The 14,516-nt window shown below is 36.1% G+C and overlaps 1 long non-coding RNA gene across 4 annotated transcripts; it reads right to left on the bottom strand.

The window, feature by feature from the left end:
• Positions 1 to 2,935: 2,935 nt before the first annotated feature.
• LOC147759303 (uncharacterized) lies at positions 2,936 to 13,918 on the bottom strand. Of its 4 annotated transcripts, none has more exons than XR_015331637.1 (5): positions 13,767 to 13,918; positions 5,597 to 5,750; positions 5,263 to 5,362; positions 3,986 to 4,098; positions 2,936 to 3,687 (listed from the first exon to the last, which is right to left on the bottom strand). It is a non-coding gene; the product is annotated as an uncharacterized LOC147759303 (long non-coding RNA). The 4 variants fall into 4 exon arrangements; XR_015331635.1 differs by lacking the exon at positions 13,767 to 13,918 and adding an exon at positions 8,827 to 8,986; XR_015331636.1 differs by lacking the exon at positions 13,767 to 13,918 and adding an exon at positions 8,827 to 8,986 and having other exon boundaries at positions 5,653 to 5,750.
• Between the last annotated feature and the right edge of the window lie 598 nt (positions 13,919 to 14,516).

Here is a 14,516-nt window from a genome sequence, read left to right as displayed (position 1 = left end):
AGACTTAATGTGATCATCATATTTTAGTCACATTCTGTTTATAATAATTGACTTTTGTGAAATTGCAGGTAGGAACTAATTTTCAGCCCGTTTGCAGTATTTTACTTTTCATTTTTTATTTTCTTATCTTTCTTTCATTCTTTCTATTTGTATATTTACATGTATTATTTTTATATTTATTCATATTTTTGTTTATTAATTTTTGTTTATTTGTTTGCTTGTTTCCAAAAAATATGTTTTATATAATTTAGTTCTACCAGATTTTAAATTACATCGATTCCCTTCGTTAGTGTGCCATGAGTTCCGCACACTGCTGTGGTGAGGCTGTGTGGAGTTGGTTGAGTTAGTGGCGTACACGATCGCAAAGAATCTCACCCCTGAAATTCTCGTGGAATTCGACATGCCACGATGGGTCTCTCCACTTGGAGAATTCGATTTTGGCTATAAAGGGAAATAAGCGTCACACCCACTTTCCACATGAGAGGGATATTTACGAATTGGATATGATTACAGCGGTGACTTAGACTTTTACATCAATTAAGACAGTTTGAAGACTTTTCCTTCCTTTCTTCCAAAATAGAGCTTTACACGAAAATAATTAAAGCTTATTTATATTCAAATGTAAACAGGAAATTAAAAAGTAAAGCCTTATACAATTTTGACATTTGCTGGACATTGGGTACATTTTGCGATGTTTATAGAAAAACTCAAATGTTTACTCCATTTTTTGACTGTTCTTGTTTTACTTTAAATTCAGAAATATAGTCATTGGCGTTATTTATAAATGAAGCAGTGTACATATATGTTTACCTCCGGACGTCAGCAATGAGTAAATACAGTGTATAGACGTGCAATAAACAGATATTTTTTTACAGTTTTGGGTGCTCCGTGTTTAAGTTTAAAAGTCTTGGTCTTACATTTCTATACCAGCAGGCAGATTTTTTTATTATTAGAATAAATCCAAGCTACACTCGTGCTTGGAGACTGTCCATTTTAGATGTTTAGAAGATTGAGAGCAAAGGAAAGAGTTTGAAATCCCCAAAAATTGCAAGTCTGTTCTGCACCGGTATAGCTCTGTAGTCCCACCTTGCTGAGGAACACGTTTTACTTTGTATTGGAGACTCCAGGCACAGAAGTTAGAAACCTGGGTGTAATTTTTTCAACAACAAATGTGACATGATATCACACATTAACAAAGTGTGTAAATCATCATATTTTAGTCTGCAACGAATTTCTATGATTCTTCACCTTATTGACAGCAAGCAAACAGATCTACTCATCCATGCATTTGTGACCTCTAGACTCGATTACTGCAACAGCCTCTTGTTCGTATTACCTAACTGTCAAATTGAAAAAAAACTTCAGTCTATTCATAATTCAGCAGCTCATCTCCTTCGTAAAACCCAGAAATCCGACCACATCACACCAGTTCTCTGCGACTGTCCATTTTATATGAACAATATAATAGAACTTTTAACTTCTCTTAGAACTCTTCGTTCCAGTGGTCCTGGGAATTCACATGAAGAGTAAATTTACTTTTGACAAAGACGGCGCTTTTTTTGGTCACTTGCAACTTTTAAAGACAATGATCCGGTTTTAATGAACTTTTGCACATGCATTATTGAAAGTATTTGAGCACCTGGTGTTTCAGGCCTACAGTGGAGGAACGGCAAAAAAAAAAAAAAAACTCAATGTTATTAACACCGACAGAAAAAAAAAATTGGGAGAGATCTCCGCCAACTGGATGGTATCATGAAAGACAGAATGAAGAAAACAACAAAACGAATTATGGGGATCCAACCCATTCAGCAAATTCTCTTTTTCATTTCTCAATATTAGAATGCTGATTTCAAGGGCAGTAAACGTTTTAAAGTAGTTTTTGCCTCTCTAAGTATGTAATATTAATTCCACTTTTAAGCCTAGCTTATAAATATTATAATATTTAGTTTTATGTCTCAATATTTTTATTGGCTGAATTAATTTTTATTTCATTTCACTAGTTAGAAAAAAAAAACAAGATAAACATAAAACGCCCCAAGCTGGACTTTTAGGAGATGACCAAACAAAATCAATTGAACGGCCCTACTGTTAGAGATCTCAGTAATTTTATGGTAGACATATTGTCTACAGCTGCCGTAAGCTTAAAATGTCTTCCCTTTGAAAGTACATGATGTAAAGAATAATACATTTCTCAAGACAGAACTCATCTCATGTTTTCTAAATGTGTCAGGAATCTAATCCGTGAAGCAGGCGACCACTGTACCCCTTAACCACAGAGGGGTGCACTTAAAGAGATAACTTTTCGTTTTGGCCAAATAATGGATTTACCTGGAGTAAACAACAATTTTCCCATACTTACCAATGGTTAATGAATACATTTCTACATTCAAAGTTGGTCTCTGTTTTTTTTTGGGTTTTTTTTTTTTTTTTTTTTTGTAAAAAGTTTGTTTTTTTTTTGCAACAATCTCCTAAGAGATTTTTACAGAGTATAGCAATAGACTAGTATAGTATAGACTGTCACGTGGTCCAATGACAAGCTCATATATCAGAATAATTGTTATAACTGCCGTTTTTGTGGTAAAACAGAATATATTATGCTTCTACGAGTTGTTTACAATGTTTTTATTGTGAAATATAGATCTCATACAAAGAGTTATTATCCATTTAAGCTATAGGCATGCCAAGATAGGCCTCGAACTCTATACCCCCCTCAATCCACCAACCAATAATACCACCCTGGTAGCCGTATACTTCTCTATAAGTGTGTGCAAACATTTCGAATAAATTGCAAATAAAAATTTCATGAAAAGTAACAATCTGCAGATTTGTTTAAATTACACATCTCGTTCCCGTAGGCCTGCTTCTTACAGATGCCTATGATGAGTTTAATTACTGACTTAGAGACAGTAGTTATTTCAGTAACATATGATCAATGTATTCTATGTACGGTTTATTAAAGATGTATATTTCAAAATAGAATCAGATGCGTACATTCTCTAAGAATTGTATGTATATTTTCTCTAATTAGACTGAAGAAATAAACATTACAATGTACAATACAATACAAATCACTTCTCACATACACATTTCTCAAAAACATACGCATACATACATATCCGTATATTTGTTCTACCATGTCACTTTATTGCGTGCTACATGTTAAACTACTGTGTAAAAGAAATACAAAGACAAGCAAAGCATTATTTTTTAGTTCAGAAAAAAATCGATGTCCCTGGATTACGGATGCCCTCCATTTTTTTATTTTCTGTAAATGTATTATTTTACCTCAGAAATTAGATTTACTTTCCAAGAATAACATCTGATGTGTAAATCTGAACATTGGCTTCCCTTTCTTCCCTAATCCAGTTTTTGAGTTGTTTCCAGTTTTTGAGTTTTTCACAACAACGTTTACAATATGTATATTATCTTTTATTTTTCAGAATTAAACGCATTGAACTTCACTTGATTTCGATTGACGTAAAGTTCAGTAGGTGTGCCAGAAATCTAAGCATCTTGATCTGAACTCAAATTTAGTGAGAATTCCCTCGGAGATAGGTCGCTCCTCCTAGATCATGCCTAGATACTAGTCAATACTTGTACACGGTATTTGATGAACTGAACCAGATTTGTCCTTGCTGTCATGATGATAGAAAGGTGGGCTCCCAGGCTGCTTTTCTGTTGATGAATCTGGAAAAATTTCACAATATTCTTTCAGAAGATACCCATTGCTTTAATTGATCAATATGTCTTGAAATAAAGATATTATTACACTGTAAAAGAATATATTAAATACCCAACTGCAGGAATCATTTTAGTAAGCAAAACGTGATGCTTTTTTATATTGTTCACTACGCAACTACTGCTGATATAGGTCTTTAGTTGTTTTGATAAAAATAAATAAATAAATAAATAAATAAAACCACAGGGAGCAGTTTTTTCTCAGCTGTCAGCTGTGGTACCATATGGTCTGGAGTATGTCTGTTACCCTGATATCCATGACCACAGGTACAGATGATCAACAATGGTGTCCAGAGTCTCAGTAACCACCCACAAGTTCTGGTCCTTGCTAACTTCTTCCAGAAGAATTGTGCAAAAATTCTGAAGTGAAAAAACAACTAAACAACAAATCTGCCTCGATCGTAGATTTGCAGGGACTTTCTGAGTGCAAACAGCATAAGTGAATGACATGCCTCCTCTTGTTTCCAACATAATACTTGCATAATCAGCAGCTATTTTGTATTCTATTCAATGAGGCGTGTCATTCAATTAAGCTGATTGCACTTGGCGAGAGTCCAAGCACAGAGTTGGATCACTCTAAGTTGACCTATGGTGTCTGTGAGAATGAGCCCATAGAGATCAGAATATATATAGACACAAAGACAGTGCCTGTCTAACAAATATCTTCTACACTGTATGAAGCAGATTCAATGGCATCTATAGACAAGAGAGGTGACACATGAGTTGTAAAATTCTTTTAAAAAATCAGATATTTTCACCTCAACAGGTATGGTCTGTCCAAATAGTTTATATAATATTGATTCACATAATATTAATTCACGTTATAGTAGAAAATGTTATCTATTAGTACATCAACCTTTAGCCATAGCAAATATTAAGACTGGGTTCCCATACCTAGACTGATCTAACATGATCTCCAATGGGTTTCTCGCTCAATTGCTTTCAGCTTAAGCGGCTTAGATGTCTGGGATGCCTACTGAAGCTGTTAAATGATAATTACCCCCTAACATGTCCAGTAGGCATGACAGACATCTAAGCTGCTGAAGTTGATTGCAATTTAGTGAGAATCCCCTTGGAGATCCACAGTTAGAATGATAGGGTCTGGGAATGTTCCCTAGGACATGACATGCCTGTACCAGTACATGTACCTATCTGGGGTACCTTGACAATATGGCCATGACAATAAAAATGTTTGAGTGCTCTATGGAGAGAGGTTTAAGTGAATAAATATTAAAAATGAAGTTATTAGACTAAGCGCTAGTTTTATCTGAGAGTGTATATTTACAATAAAAAAAGGCATAGATGTGTTATGAACTAAAAATAATTGTATATCATTTAGAAATAATGGAATCAATTATGGTAATAACTCAGAAGTTAAGCTGTTCTTTGGATCTTTTCTATAAATATAAAACAATTTAAGATGTGCAATGGAGTTGCCATTTTAAAGCAGGAATTCATCTAAACTAATTTCAAAGTGATAAAAAAGAGGGCAATGCTTACTGTTTTTGCAAACTCTTGACTCACCTGCATAAACACCTATCCAGTGTTGACATCATCTAGGTCTTTAAACTCTGTATTAAAGAGGATCACCACACAACCCTTCTTTATATCCACATAATGATACCTACAGATTTTATACCAATTTTTGAAATTAATAATTGTTTTCATTTAAATAAGTCATGAATTTGGGAAAATTATCCAACAATTTATTTAATATACATTTTTACAAAATAAATCATTATCAACTGGCTCAGTCAATAAATGGAATAACTATTTCACAATTTTTCTGAAAGAATAGATTTCATTTCTATATACTAATATTTAAAAATGTTTAGCTGACAGTGAGGAGTTGTCTTACAGTAACATTATGCAATTATGTATATGCCACTAGCTTCCATTTTTTCTGTTAATCACATGGTTTCCTTATCTTTGCTATTAAGAAGCCTTCATGGCTACCACTGGCCAATCAGAGGGAATGTCTTCTTAATTATGGACTTATGAAACATTGCAGCCTGAAAATATATAAATGACTACATTAAAATCATACATTTAGCCAATTTTCATAAAAATTAAAAGAAAGGGAACTTATATATCATAAGAATTTACAAAGCTAAGGTATCTGTTAGAATGTAGCAATGGTGTACGTAAGTGTGTGTACATGTGTGTGTGTACAGTATGTGTGTGTGTGTGTGTGTGTGTACATGTGTATGTGTACGTGTGTATACATGTGTGTGTATGTATGTGTATACATGTGTGTTTGTACGTGTGTGTGTGTAATAATAATGTACATGTGTATGTGTGTAACAAGTGTTTGTGCATGTGGGTATATATGTGTGTACGTGTGTACATGTGTGTGTGTGTGTGTATGTGTGTGTGTGTGTGTGTGTGTGTGTGTAATAACTGAGTGTGTGTGTTTGTGTGCGACTGTTTTATTTCTGAAATCTTATGAGTAAATTAATAATGAAAATGTTTTTGCTGTCCATCTTCCAATAATCACTCATTTTAAACTTTAAGCCATCAGACCCCAGGACCTGTGGGATATTGTGTTCCCTTTACCCCACCAGACTTAACCCGTGAATTAACATGTTTTACTTGATCAGAATATATCAATGAGCTTTCATTTTTCTCTAACATATATTCTCATAAGTCAACTTCAGAGGCCATGCTAGTAAATTTCCCAGCCTTGCAAAATAACTTATTTCCACCAAATACAGTACATACAAAAGGGCAAAGCATTTTAAGCAAAAGTCAAGTACCCTACTAGAGGATCAGAGAGATGATACTGACTACGGATATTGTACCACCAGCTGGAGTAAGTGCATTCGTATGGAAAGCAAGACAAAAACAAGGCAACAAAGCTGTCAAATGTACAGGCAAAAAGCAGAAAATAGGTCATTTTGTCAATTTTAATGCAAAAATAAATAATTTTGAAATAACAGCACAGCCAATAAACACTGAATTTTAATCATGCACTAAAGGTAATATGGTCAATAAAATTAGAGTTTAAAGAACATGAGAGTTCAAATTCACATAATGAAAATCCAAATATGTGAAAAATGATGACAGTGCATAAAATAATATTACATAATGTTTAAAGACATAAACACCAATACAATTTCCTGTGTGGAAATACAGAAAATGTACATAGCTTCAGGTGGATGGGAGTAAGAAGTCACACCTTGACATGCCAGCGTTTGAAAAAAATAAAAATAGAAAACATAAAAAATATTCCAATAAGGCTGCTATTCAAACTTTTAATCTAGCTGTATTAACATGATATAAATAACCCCAATGAGTTTGAGGATAATCAGGCACTGTTATTTATCTATAGCACTTATGCAATATTAAACAACATTTACCTGCATATAATTATCACTGATTCCTAATTATGTGACACTGTTAATTTAGGCTTTTACAAACTGTATCTGGCAGAGAGCTAAACCTATGGAAATCTCAACAAGTGTGTTTTATGTTATCTCATTTCATGGCATCTTGAAACTTAATTAGGCAAGTGACCTAATCTTTCTGAATGCTAGTGATTACACAAGGGACAATTACAGACTGACCATCCATTGTATCCATATAACACCAAGGACTGTGTAAGAAATAAAAAATTCATAAAGAACTACATTGCTTCCGAAACAGAAAACAATCAAACTGATTTTCCAACACAAGCTGCGCTTCAGTCCAATGAATCTTTTCAGACAGTTTGAGAATCATAAGTATCTATCCTCTACCAGGGCCGCAGTTATTATTTTGTGGACATTTTTGCTGAGGTGACCCTTTAACGTTTGGCCAGATGGGAGCAATTAAATATGCACGCACGCAGATAGCATTGTACCTGCTCTGCAGGAGCTCAGTGAGAGCTGGGCTTCACATCAATGTGATTACCACTTGTTATGCAACCTGCCTTGTGTTGTCTGTCTGCTAAGGGGCTGTTTTTATTGTCACAGATGAGCAGTTAACTGTCTTGATTACTGTCAAGGGGACTTGGCAGGGACTTGAGTTTGGTAAAGTCTTGAAAATGTTGTCGTTCTTGAAAATTTCGTCGGACTACGATTTTCCGCTGACGTAATTTTTTTGCCTTTAAAAATTTCGTCGTATGTGAAAATGGCCCCTCACGTTAATTTTGAAAAGTTCGTCACCCAACATGGCCGTGTTGTCCATGAAGGTAATACGCATGTGTCAGTTCATTCAAGACGCTCAGGATAACATTGACGATAACACTTTCAGTAAGAGATAAGAACAATATATTTGTCTTTTGTGGCATTAGGCCTATTATTACCTAGCACATACACAGGGTTACACCAGGTGCGTCTTGAAAATGGTAAATAGAAGTCATGTACCATGACTCTTTGTCAGTAGTGACACTTTCAATGTTATCAATGGTTGTGCTAAATGAGGAAGATACAATGAAAAGTCAACTTCTAATTATCTAGAAGGGAAATGCATCCGTAGCATCTATTCATGTCCATTAAGCTGTTACGATTACCTAGCTCATTTGCGGTAACTTACCTGTGATGCTATCAACACCAGGCCCGTAGCCAGCAATTTCAAAAGGGGAGTTTTTTTTCTGAAAAAGTGGAACTTTTCCCATAAAAACTTCATGTACCAAGATCAAATTTTACCCAGAGTGGACCTTTTCCCAGCCAAAGGGGCGGTTCTTTCGAACCCCCCGAACCCCCCCCCCCCGGCTATGGGCCTGAACACTAACAGCTGACATGGCAAAGCACATTTGCTTGATGAGCATCATGATTAAAATGTTCGATAAAAATCTTCAATGCGGCTTGTTTATTACACAGCAGATTAAGCTGGTCGTGGCATGTCTTACCTGTAATGTTATCCATGTTACAGAGTAATCACTGACGCGGCTCATAACAGTGCTTAATTGATCAGTGTTGCGATTAAAACTTTTGATGAAAACATCAATACGGTTTGTTTCTTACACCTCAGATTAAGCTGGCTGCCACGTGTCATTTGCATGTGGGTATATAAGAAGGTGGTAAAATTTGGAGATGCATAAGACACTGTCACTGTGCAGCACAACATTAAAGATTTTTTCTCTAAGACTACCGTCATCAAACACACCGTGCTGCGGTGTTGGCTGGAGGAGCCGCTTCCAAGAGCACCTGCCAAACGTCTCGTTGGTAGGCCGAAGAAGACTGCTACAAAACAGATGGCTCACTCTTGCTCTCTGGGGAGCGTATCGTTCTTAAGCGGAGACGAGATGATCTTGAACTTGACACCAACACCATACCTGCTAAACGGGGGAAATATAAATCATATTCCTTGGCAGAGAAAAAAGAAGTGGTAGACCTAGCATCCTTACATGGAATAACATCCATAGCAAAATCCCTAAGCATCCCACGCACAACTGTCAGCAAGTGGAAGAAAGAACTAGCCCTTGAGGTCCCGAGAAATGATGCAGGCAGGAAGGAAGGCAGCAGGAGAGCATGTCGACCTTCTTGGAAATAGCACCGAGGAGGACATTTTAAGTTGGGTCTTGGAGCAGAGAGACCTCCAATTGCCAGTGACAGTAGAGCATGTGCTCATGCTTTCTCATTGGCAGAAACATTAGAAGTTGACTTCAATGCTTCCAAGGGGTGGGCTACAAACTTCTTAAAAAGACAACGTTTAATCTCCAGGACCACCGAGAGCCAGTGTTTACCCAGCGACCTTGAGGACAGACTGGAGGTGTTCTACTCTCATCTTGGGGAGATGAACGAAGAAGAATGAATTTGACACCCAATTTATTATCAACATGGATGAGGTTCCTATGACTTTTGATCTGGTGCCCGAGAGGACCATACACAAAAAAGGAATGAAAGATGTCCGCATCTTAACCACTGGAGCCGAGAAGAGGCACTTCACTGTAGTGCAGGCAGTAGCTGCTGACGGCGCTAAATTACCATCAATGGTAATTTTCAACGGTATCAAATGTATTGTATTTAAGAGTTTTTTTAAATTTATGAATAAATAGCGTTTCTGTAAAATGTACCACCTAATCAAGTTAGTACAAAAGTAAACTGTACACCACTGTTAAAGTAATTATTAACAATATATTTCTAAGCAAAGCAATATCCACCATATTTTACCAGTTATTAAATTTAATGTTATCTATTTTTCAGGATCACATCAGCTATCCCTGGAGTGTCCTCCAGGGTGGATGGTTGAAGTAAATCCCAAGGGGTTGGATGACCGAGGACCTCATGATCAAGTGGCTCAAACACATCCTGCGGCCCTACATGGACGACCAACCCTATTAATCCTTGATGCATTTTCTGCACACACAACAGAGAGGAAGGTGGCACACAAAGCCAATGCAACCATGGCTGTCATCCCTGGGGTGTGTACATCCAAGGCCCAGCCCCTAGATGTGTCCTTGAATAGCTATTCAAGGTACACCTGAGAAAAGTGTGGACGGAGCATATGCGACGGGCAGCCATGGAAGCAAAGGGGAAGTTTGATAAATTGCCAACGGCCAGTAAAGAGGACGTTGTTGTGTGGGTGGTGTCAACATGAAGCAAAGTTAGCCGTGAAATGGTCGTCAAGTCATTTCAAACCACTGGGATCACGAGCGCGCTAAAGGGGGAGAGATCTTCTCCAACCAATGATGTCCCAGATGATTTGTTTACCAGTGATGAGGAGGGTGACTTTTTGGGATTCTCTGACACGAGAGCTGATACTGAGGATCCTTTCAGAGATCTGTGACTGAAGCACCAATTTCATAATGCCCCTATTTCACACAGACCACGAATCCCACAAATCGCCAGGAATTGACAAATTTCAGGATTTGTGAGGATTCGTGAGTTTTTGCCAATTTTTTGGTCTAATTCGACACGCTCTACGATTCAGTTATGATACAGGTACGATAGTGTTACGAATATTCATGGGATTTGGCTGGAATCGTGAGATTTTGTAAATTTTCTGGTCTAATTTGACACGCTCTACGATTCAGTTATGATACAGGTTCGATAGTGTTACAAATATTCGTGGGATTTGGCTGGAATTGCACGAATATTGTCCAGAAATTCACTACGTTATTTTGGAATCGGGAGTTCGTGGCCTCAATTTTGAACAGCTCAAAAATTTTGCCACAAATTCCCGATTGATCAAGAATTGCAAGAACTGACTACGATTATATAAGAATCAGTTAAGGACTTCATGAACTGATTACGATTCAACCACGAATCCTGAAATTTGTCAATCCTGGCAATTCGTGGGATTCGTGGTCTGTGTGAAATAGGGGCATCAAAGTTTTTGCCATGTTTTCCTGTTGGTCAAGAATTGCAAGAACTGACTACAAATATATACGAATCTGTTAAGAACTTCACGAACTGATTACAATTCAACCACGAATCCTGAAATTTGTCAATTCATGGCGATTCGTGGGATTCCTGGTCTGTGTGAAATAGAGGCATAAGGAAAATAAAAGTTACTGAGAGACAGATACTTGACATCTCATAATGAAAGTAAACTTTTGATGAATCGTTTTAAGGCCAATGTAATATTTTGAGCAAAATTTTATTAAATAGTGTATTAATCTCTATGAGAGTAGGAATTCGTCCAGTCTCCTCTCTTAATGCACTGTTTGAATTAATGTAAAATCAACGAAAGCCTTGACCCAACGTAGGAACATATCAGCGTTAGTAAGTTATGTGCTTAATAAAACTTATGTATTGAATTTATTACGTTGTTTGTTTTCATTTACCATGACTTCTGCTTAATTAGCATGCATTATACGTTACTATTTAAATGTATAATGTTTGATATATGCTGCATCCAGGCAATGTAAGATTGCAATTAGGCTTATCTTGATCCCTCTCCTCTATCTGGAGAGTAAAGACAATTCTCAACCTTCTTTCTGGGTAAGTCAACATAACAAAATCAAGATGCACTAAAAAAACAATTATTTACAACCAGATATTGTCCTTGGAAGAGGCAAATATCCCACAATATCAGAGGAACAAGGATAAATGCCGATAAGAATAAAAGCTAGAAAGTCGGGGTTTTGAAAATTTCATCACACCCAGAAGTTGGGGATGCGTAATTTTGAAAACAATCATCGGATTAATGCAATTTAAAAAAATAATTAATTATTAAGCGATGAAATTTTCAAGACTTTACCGTTGTTATGCAAACAATTACCCGCCATGTAATCATCCTCAAGAGATTTCAGCACAGGATGACAGTACAGAGATTAGCCATCTATTTAACTAGAGACTCTCTTAATATCTAGTGGAAAATCAATCTGTGGCCCTGGTAGAGGGTAATAAGTAATATTTCTATTTCTCTTAAAGGTCATCCAGGCAGCAGTGTCCAAAATAGTTTTATTTTTCAACTTTTATGCAATATTACATAAAGCTTAACAGCATAATGACCAGCAATTTTAATGATAAAATAAAAGAATCATGGATATTCAGAAAATGTTACTAGCAAAGGTCTTCAAGCCCATGGAGGTTCAAAGTCACACCTTGAAAATATCAATATGTGAAAACAAAAACCTGTATTACTTCCAGAAAAATCAACCAATCAGACTTGTTTTCCAAAGCTGTATTTAAGACCCCATTCCCAGAGATTAGATTGATCCAAACTAGATCGACCTAACTCCCTGGGGGTTCACGCTAAATAGCTGTCAGGCAAGCAGGCACAAAAATTAATTACCCCTTACAGCTTGTAGTAGGCGGGACGGACATTCAAGCCGGATTATCTGACAGTAATCTAGTGGGACTCCCCATGGGGATAGATCGATCTAAAATCTATGGGAATATGCCCTAAGCCTTGTGTTTTTAATCCTGTAAGATTGAGAAGGGTTAGTGACATGGTTTTCCTTAAATGGTCACTATTGAAGCAGTGCCTAAAATAGAGATTTCTTCAATTTTGATGCAATATTACATAAAGCTTAATTAACAGCATAATGACCATAGTAACTATGGGCCTATCTCTGGCAGTTTTGGAGATACAAAGGTGTAAAATGGTGTATCTTTGTTAATTTTGGAGTTACAGTAATGTGCCATGAATTTTGTAAAGAAGATATTAATTAAAATAACAAAAGATCTTTTTGGTCATAATTCATCAAATGGGAGGTGCTCAGAAATTCCAGACATTCGAATTTCATGAAATTCTGTCATTTTTGACTGAAAGTTGTCTGTCCTTTACTAAGCCTTATGTTATCTTTTCCCGACATTCAAAATTTGTGGCATATTGCCGTATTTCACGTTTTATTTTCACCACCACATTGTACTTTTTGATACAGCACAACTCGTATATCATATAGAAAATTAAAAAAAAAAAAAAAGCAAGCTCTATAAAATGCAAAAAACAAGAGGTCTCTAACATTTACGGTTCCAGAATTAGAGTATATGCTGAGAAATAAAACAAAAAACACATAAATTTGGGAAAAATGGTCCCATCAAGCTGATTTTTAGACTTGGACTGTATATTAATACTATTAATCAGTCCTGTAAGTTTGAAATGTGTTATCTGTACAGCCTAATTATAATACATGCAAAAAAAGCATAAAAATAATATTGATCACTCCTGAAGACAATATTATTGGTTTTCCTTGAAATGTGCTGTCAGTGTTGCATACAGCATAAAAAATACTGAAAGAAATATGTCAGCATAACTTCCAGAAGAATAGTTTGAATAACTGGATTTTCAGATTCAACCTGTAATCTGGTAACATTGGTCACTCCTGTAAGTTTGAAAACAAAAGGCCTATCAGTTTTCCTTGCCTGTATTGCATAAATGCTGAAAAAAAGTGGGGGGAAAAATTGGTGGGATTATGCAGGTTTTCGAATTCTGCCTGAATATCACGAATGTTGACACTGAAAGTGCACAGGGACAACAAAAATGTTGGGGACAACAACAACAGATGCAGGTAATGGCTACATAAAACAGAGAAAATAATAAATTCAAAGAAATCATCTGATTGAATAATATAATGAGCAAGTGAAAAAAGCAATGTATTCCCAATAATATCATTATAACACCACTTGCTGATGTCACAATGTTCAATCTCTTACCAAAAATCAGCAGCGGTTGTTGATGTTAAAATGCTTCATGTATTCCCATAATGCAACTGCAATTATTGCTATTGTTGATGTCATAATGCTCAATGTATTCCCATAATGCAACTGCAATTGTTGATGTCACAATGCTCAATGTATTCCCATAATGCAACTGTAGTTATTGTTATTGTTGATGTCACAATGCTCAGCGTATTCCCATAATGCAATTACAATTACTGCTATTGTGTACAAATGTACAAATGTCTATTGCAAACTTCCAAAACAAAAAAAGACTCGGAGGTTGAACCGTATGAACGAGTATACTGGGATAATAAGAAAACAGATGATTTTGTCGATAAGTTTGATGGTGAATTTGCTCAAAATTGGTCGGACATAGAGAACGATTTACAGAACAATAATGTTACTGCAGTTATAGAAACCATTACAGGTATGTACATCAAGTCAGCTAGTTCTATGATAAAGTTGCCTGGCATCAAGGTGGAGTTATGACAACAGCCGCCATGGTGGTCAAAGGACTTGGAGGTATTAAACAAGGCAGCAAAGCTGTCAAATGTACAGACAAAAAGCAGGAAATAACTATGCACAAAATAGGCTACTGTCAATTCTGATGCAAAAGTACATATGTTAAACTGCAAATTCAACATCAAATTTTAATTATGCTCAACAGGTAATACCAATGTAAGTAAAATGTGTAACAAGCATAAGGCTTCAGGCCCATGGCAGTTCAAGTTCACACTTTGAAAA

The sequence above is a fragment of the Lingula anatina genome, unplaced genomic scaffold (genome assembly GCF_051362555.1).
Source record: "Lingula anatina isolate TDL-2025a unplaced genomic scaffold, LinAna3.0 unanchor82, whole genome shotgun sequence".
NCBI classification, from domain to species: domain Eukaryota; kingdom Metazoa; phylum Brachiopoda; class Lingulata; order Lingulida; family Lingulidae; genus Lingula; species Lingula anatina.
This window is presented reverse-complemented; position numbering and strand designations above follow the sequence as displayed.